Here is an 8,075-nt window from a genome sequence, read left to right on the forward strand (position 1 = left end):
ATAGTGCTACATGTCAGTTATTATTCAGGCCTAGAGTGGGACCCCCACATTGTAGCTGGATTTGGCAATTACCAAAAAGGAATGAAATCAGGTAAGGCAGAGATGATGTTTGGAGGGTAGCCATTATCCTGCCTGATTAACATGTTTCTGGTTTTTATCTCTAAAGCGATTTAAAATTATTACCTGCTGAAAATACAGCATGGGGACTTTTTTCATTATTATCTTCTGGGCAAAATTTCAATACCTTATGAACTGCTTCCTTGGGGGGAAAACTGTTTCATCATAACACTCTGACTTCTCTTAACACAGACATACCTATAGGGCTCACCATTATATTCTAGACCAAGAAGGATGCCTGGTGTATATTAGCTTCCCAGTATATTTATGTTTAATATGTGGATTCCTGAGAAGGAAACTGTCATCAGCGTCTACTAAAAGTGTTTACCATGCTGGTGACCCTCCTTCTCACATTTTCCACAGTTAATTAGCTGTGGAGACTAAGGTATTATAAACATCCTTTAATGTTGGACTGACGTATCTTACGTGCTCCTGGTGGTCACCTTGAGAATTTTTTCTGAGACAAGCTTCTCTATCACTCCCTTGCTTGTTATTTGAAGTCTAGCTGTCTCTCCACCCCCGAAAACTTTTCTATAATTTGTTAGAGGTTTCGTATGTAGAATTGGTCTAAGCACTTTGGAATTCCACCTCCACTGCCGGATGTTCAGTAAGAACACTGGGAATTCAGGGCTTCCGTTTTCCCTTTTTTTTGACAAGTTCCTGGATTCAGTATATTTTTATTTTCTTCTCAGATAGTACCATTTGTACTTCCCTACCATGATTCCTTTCTGTTTTCTATCTGCCAAACAAGTGTTTTCTCAGATACCACCATTTGTATTTTCCTCTCTCTTTTTCTTTCATGTTTCACCTACCAAACTGGTGTAGCCTTCTCCTGGTTCAGCTGAATACTGTCTCATAGTAATCATAGAAGTTCTCAAACATTAATTTTAGTCAACTCTTGATCTTTTCATTAACATTAAATAAGACTGATGGTGGAAAGTAGGTGCTAATGTGATATATACCCATTTATTTGATGTTACTTTATGAATGCAATAGCTTCAAAAAGTAATAAATTCCTTACAAAATACTGAGGATTTTACTCCATACTATATAATAATTATTACTACTTTTTGGTCAAACTGGATTTTTAAGAATTATTAAAGCATGCTAAACTATGCTTTTCAAACTTCAGTGTACACATGAATTACTGGAGATTCTGATTAATTAATTTAGATTATACCAAGATTCCACATTTCTAACAAGCCCTAAGTGATATTTATGCTGCTGATAAGATAACTGCATCACATAATAAAGTTATAAAGTATAGACAATAGATACACCACGGAATGTAAAATGTTGCTGTTTAATCAGTGTTGATTTAAAATAGAAAATTAATTAATAAACATCCTTAAATGAAATGTTTTTTAAAAAACTATAAATTTTATAGTTCTTCCTTTCTCAAAAGAAGAAGATGATGATGACAATAAGTAGATTAAAAAATACTTAAGAGGGAGGAGTGTCCAGCTGTACACTGAAGAGCTAATCCCTGGGGGAACATTAACAGGAAAGGATGTCAGCCACTTGTGAGATTCTGGGTGTTGATCTGGAGCTCTCTGCTAGGTATTTCTAATACACACTGATGTGAAGGCAAAGGCCTTACAGCCTCTACCGCAGCTTTCCCACGTCTTAAATGAGGATGATGTTGTGTCCTTACAATAAGACTAGCAGTAATCTATGACACACACGTTTCTGGGCTGAGACTTTCCCTAGAGGGTGTGGAGATGCAGAGACCTGGCTTCCTCCCGCTGCCCTCAGGCTGAGGGAGATTGCAGAAAGGACTTGCAGTTGATGGAGTAAGTAGCTGTGAGCTCTCCAGGGCCAGCACACTGCCTCTTACTGGCAGTTCTCAGACTTGTCGTCACGTTAGACAGGCAGCACTCGGAAGAATTCCTAGGAGGAGAGCCCAGGCTCTAGTGTTTCTTGAAAAGTTCTCCATCTGATTTCAGTGTGCAGACACCAGAACTGGGAAGTACCCTTCAAACAGCGCTCCTGTGCGTGGGATTTGTGGAGCACCACAGGAAAACAGAAGACCACGCTGTCGTCATTCCTGCCACCCAGTGGGAGTTGTTTTCCCCCTTGTTGTACCTTCTACCCCTCCAGCCCATTCAGCTCCAACTCACTCCCTCATGTCCTCTCCTTCTTTTTTTTTTTTTTTGAATACTTTAATATGCTTTATTTTTAGATAAGTTTTAAGTTCATACAAAATTGAGCTTCTGCCTTTTTAGGTGCAAAGCTTGCCTCATTATCATCATCCCCCTGTAGTGTGCTACATTTGCTACAATCAATGACAGATTATCCATCATTCACAGCTCTTGGTTTACAGGAAGGTTCACTATTGGTTTTGCATATTCTATGGGTTTGTGTAAATGTATAAAAACATATATCCATATTATAGTCTTATACTGCATAGCTGGTTTTGTTGTTGTTTTGCTTTTGGAGGTGCTGGGGATTGAACCCAGCGCTTCGGGCATGCTAGGCAAAACATTCTACCACTGAGCTACATCCACAGCCCTTTATTTATTTTTTTTAAATTTATTTATAATTTTTTAAATTGGCAAACTGGGACTATAACTCAGAGGTAGTGCTTGCCTAGCATGTTCAAGGCCCTGAGTTCGATTCCTAGTGCCACAAAAGAAACAGAAAAAAAATTGTTGACCATTATAATTATCCATAACAGTGAGATCCAGTGTGATGTATCTACACCTGCACACAGCATGATTTGGTCAGTTTCATTCCCCGGTACCTCCTCTTGCCTTCTCCTCTTCTACCACACTGGTCTATTCCCTTCCCTCCCCTTTTCACTCCCGCTTCCACACAGGAGAGAAAACATGACTCTCTGAGTCTAACTTTCTTCTCTTAGCCTGATTTTCTCTAGTCAAATCCATTTTCCTACAAATGACATAATTTCATCTTTCTTATGACTGAATAAAACTCCATTGTGTACGTCTGCCATATTTTCTCAGTCTATTCACCTGTGGATGGACACCTAAGTTGATTCCATAATTTGGTTATTGTGAATTGTGCTGCAATAAATGGGTATGTGTCTATCACTGTAGTATGACTTTAATTTTTCTGGATAAATACTAAGGAGTGGTATCGCTGAGCCATATGGTGATTCCATTCCTAGACTTTTGAGGAAACTCCATACTGATTTTCTTAGTGGAATGAGATGGACAATATCAACCCACATATCATCACATGTGGGACTGCACATATGGTACAAGGCTACATGGTGCTGCATGGTCTTCTCAGGTATTTTTTCACAGAGATGAAAAACTGGTAGAAAAAGTAGGGTCCCTGCTATGACTGTGCCTGACCATGTGGCTCAGGAGCCTTTACAACTAAATGGTTTGTAGGAGAGCTTTAAAAAGTTTGAAGGTTATTATAGAGAATTAAAATGCAATAAATGGAGCTTTGTAGATGATTCTGGTGGGAGCAGAAGACTAGGATGTAGACCGTAATGAGTGTGCTCATGAGGTTTCAGGGGGGAGATGGAGACCAAAGCCTCGATTCCCCTGACTAGCTTTCTCTACAGAAAGGAAACCTCAGTTTATACTCCCTGCAGCCAATTGTGAGAATGCCTCTTTTCTCTACAGAATATTCCTCTAGTTTTAATGAGAGGGACTTGCAATTTCAAAATACTGAAGGTGAAAATCCATAGTTTCAATGATTGAAGATGAGGGAGGGGGGAGAGAGAAAGGAGAAGAAAGAGGAGGAGGAGGGGAGAGGAGAGAGAGAAGGAATTCATGGAACACAGTTTTAAGAAAGACAAGAAGTGATTGAATGAAGGGATAAGAGGAGGAATCCGTCTTACCCAGAAGGAAGGCTGCAGTAGTAAAGCAGGTCACAGGCAGGGCAGGAAGACCGGCACATCTCATTAATAACTCCAGTTTCTCTTTGAAGTAGGAAGTAAGAGTTAGAAAGATTAATTACCCTTGAATCATGTTGTTAATGAAGGATTGAGGCAAGATTTTAGATCATCTCCAACTCATTGATACAGTAGAGCAGTCTCATTAGAATCATATGTAAAATTTAACTTAAGGCACTTTTGTCTCATATGCAGATGATCGTGATAGATACACACGTATTCAGGAAGAGGGCAGTGACCCTCCAACATTTTTCTCATGAGGTATCTTATATAATTTTGAAAAATAATATCAATTGTATTTTTAAATAATACTTAAATTTTTCAACAGAACTTTAAAGGGGTGTAAGGCTATAATTTCCAGAGTTATCATACCTACAGCCATGTTTAATCAAAATGGGTACATCACTCCTTTAAATATTTTTGTGGAACTGAAATAACAATTTGATTGCTACCATTGCTCATTTTAAAAACTACCTGAGCCGGGCTCAGTGGCACAGGCCTGTGATCCCAGTGACTTAGGAGGCTGAGGCAGGAGGATTACAACTTCCAGGCCAACTTCAGCAACTTAGTGAGGACCTGAGAAATTTAGTGAGGCTCAATCACAAAATAAAACATTTTAAAAAGGGCCAGGGATGTAGCTCAGTGGTAAAATGCCTCTGGGCTCAATCCCCAGTATCAAAAAAAAAAAAAAAAGGAAAAAGAAAAAGAAAAACAAAAACCTTCACGAGGGCTGGGAATACAGCTCCATGGTGGGTGAGGTACCTGCCTCACAAGCCTGAGGCTCTAGGTCAATCACCAGTACTGCAAAAAATGAAAACAAGCAAGCAAAATCCAAAAAGCTATAGGAACCTGTTTTCTTTAAGAGTTGAGAACTTACATTGTTTAATTTTCATATTGAATTTACATTTTGTAAGAATTTTATCTAAATGTAACATGTTTTATGCTCCGATAAATTGAAATTAAATATTTTAAGCTTTCCATTACCATAAAACTATAAGGATTAAATTTTCTTCTGGATTCAGTTATTACACACACAATTACACAATTGATCAAAAACAATTCCAAACTTTTAAAAATATTCCTTAACATAAATAAAATTTCACTGTGAATCAGCTTTTTAAAAAAATTTGGTTCATGTATTAAATATTACTGATCGCTAGAAGAATATAGAGTCTAATCCTACTTCAACTTTTTGTTTTCATAACTTAAGGGCTAAGTGGCCACGCTCAGGTAAATAAACAGCTGGATATGAAAAGAGCTTGGCTATGCTGCTGTCACTCATGTTTTTAACTCTTTCTGAGCTATATGCAAAAATCACATAGATTTACATAATCAATAATATTAAAGTATATCAACTAGCACCTAAATTTTGTTGAAAGCAAAGAATTGGAAACAATCTGATACCCAAATTGGTTACCTCATTTTCTTGTAAGTATCCCTAAAAGACTTACCCAGACTCGTCAAATCACTATTAATAATGATAGTTACTGTACCTTCACTTAGAGGTACTTGCTTTACTCAGTAAACTCAGAAAGGTTCAAAAATCACTATTCACTTATATACAATTTGACAATGCAATCTTTTTTATAAAATGCTTTTATTATATCATATGCTTTCAACAGAGTCTTGGATCTACAATTTGATACTCATCTTGATCAATTTATAGTAAATATTGACTATGTAATCTAATTGACAAAGCCATATATCACTGTCAGCCAAATCATAAAAATGTGACTTCACTTTTTATTTAAATAAACATATTACTGTGTATCCCCGTGACAGTCATCCAACTGCTGATTTTTTATTCTAAGTAAATAGACAAATGCACAGTAGAGGATTTCTAAGATCTGAGTGAGACTTGCCGCCTCTGCTCTCTGTTTCTGATGCCATCCTGATTTTATTCTCACAGGATCATCCCTCAGGACAGATGTGTTTTTAGTCAAAGAAATAGAAGGCAGGAGATGATACTGAAGAAGAGTCATCATCGTTTCTGTCACATCTATAGTATATCTGGATTCACCACCTTACATGGGTCAGAGTCACCCCATATCAAACATGAAGCTTCTCCTGTAACAGAAACATGTGGCCAACTGGGGAACACAGTCACGCAGAGGTGTGCTGACAATGAGGCTTTGCCCGAGTCAATAATGTCACTCCCTTTGGTCCCCTGAAGCAATGAGCGAGGCATTTCACTTTGGGGAGAGATGTGCCCCTCCCTGTAAAGTGGAAGAAGGGCAAATGGAAAAGGGGGGTGAAAAAGAAGAAATGACGGGAGGTTTCCAGTCTCGCACAGAGAAAGTCACTCTGTGAAGTAGGAGGGTTTTGTCCTTGGAAGAGCACATTGTACATGATGGCTGGAGGCTGAGTTGCACTATTGTCCTTTAGAACAAATTGACAGACCAAGGTCTGAAACCCTGGAAAAGACCGTTCCAACAAGCACAAAAAAATTGCTACCATTAACCAGATGGTTTCTGTGCTCAGTAAATACATAATCTGTGATTTCCCTAAACATTCATTGAAATTAACTAATCAAGCAACTAAATGACAAATGAAAAAATGGCAGATGAATTTTTGATTAGTAGTTTCTGGTGAGCATACTGGACTTCCCCAAAACGTTTTAATTAAATCACTTCCAGCTCTTTAAAGGACAAACGAGAAAGAGTGCAGAGCAACACTAATTATTTAGGAAAATATAATTTAAAACTGTATCACCCTAAAAAGTCCAAAGAATTCCTCAAATAATGACTGTGGTGGTTGTAGCTATCATCAGCTGAGCTCTTTAAATGAGCAAGAACTTGATTTTTTCCCCACTTCCCCACATTCACAGGATCTGCCCATGTTTACTTATTCACTCATCCTTTTGTACCTTTTTATTAGTGCATTCTGATTCTATGTAGTGGGGGTTCCTTATGACATACTTACTCACAGAACATCATCTGCTCTACTTCATTCCTCAGTTCTTTCTTCCTCTCCTGATTCTCTTCCTCTACTGTTTGTCTTCCTTCTATTTATTTTTAATTGGAGCATTATAGTCATACATAAAGTGGGATTCTGATACATTAACACATGCACATAGCAAAATTTAGTTGGTTTCTTTTTAAATTTTTTTTTAAGTTGTCGATGTGCCTTTTTATTTTTTAGCATAAGGTGCTGAGGATGAACCCAGTGCCTCACCCGTGCCAGGAAGTCGCTCTGCCTCTGAGCCCCAGCCCAGTCCCATTCAGTTGGTTCACTCTGAAGCTCTTTCTCCTCTTCCCTCCCCACTTTATCGTCTTCCTCTACTCCCGCAGTCTCCCTTCGAGTTTCATGAGATTCCTTGTATCCCTTTCTTCCAACTTCTCCATTTGGCAATACAGGAGACCCTGACCTCCCGAGCCTGGCTTATTCACTTAGCATGGTGTTCCCAGTTCCATCTATTTCCAGCACATGACACAACTTCACTTTTCTTTGTGGCTGGGCAGAACTTTGCTGTGTGCATACGCCCCATTTTCTTGGCCCATTCGCCTGCTGATGGATGCCTCATTCACTTTTGACATCTCGTCTTTCTAACGTCTCCAATCTTCTTTCCTCGATGCCGAGACACCGGAGGCTTGCCACTGGCTGAGGAAATGTCAGGAAATGTCAGAAAATAAATAAATGTCATTTATTTTCTTCTCCATTAAAATTTGCCTACAATTTCTCTAAGTCAGTTCTGACTATGAGTTTCATTTTCCACAATTATTTCAAGTGGAATGTGGAATACAGAACAATATTTTGATGTGGGGATGCAATGATTTTCATGCTCTGATGTTAGATGCTGAACCCATTGAAATTTGGAGATTAGATCTCACCCTGAAATACAAAGGTAAATTGGGGATAATGAGACTTAGAAAAGAAGAACAGGTTAAAGGATTTTTAAAATATTTTTTTTAGTTGTAGTCAGACATAATACCTTTATTTATTTGTTTATTTATTTATGTGTGATGCTGAGATCAAACCCAGGGCCTCATACATGCGAGGAAAGCACTCTGCCACTGAGCCACAGCCCCAGACCTAGGTTAAAGTTTTTAAACAATGAAGGATGTTGTCAAAATTTTGGATGAAATTATGA

The sequence above is a fragment of the Callospermophilus lateralis genome, unplaced genomic scaffold (assembly GCF_048772815.1).
Source record: "Callospermophilus lateralis isolate mCalLat2 unplaced genomic scaffold, mCalLat2.hap1 Scaffold_52, whole genome shotgun sequence".
Classification (NCBI taxonomy): Eukaryota; Metazoa; Chordata; class Mammalia; order Rodentia; family Sciuridae; genus Callospermophilus; species Callospermophilus lateralis.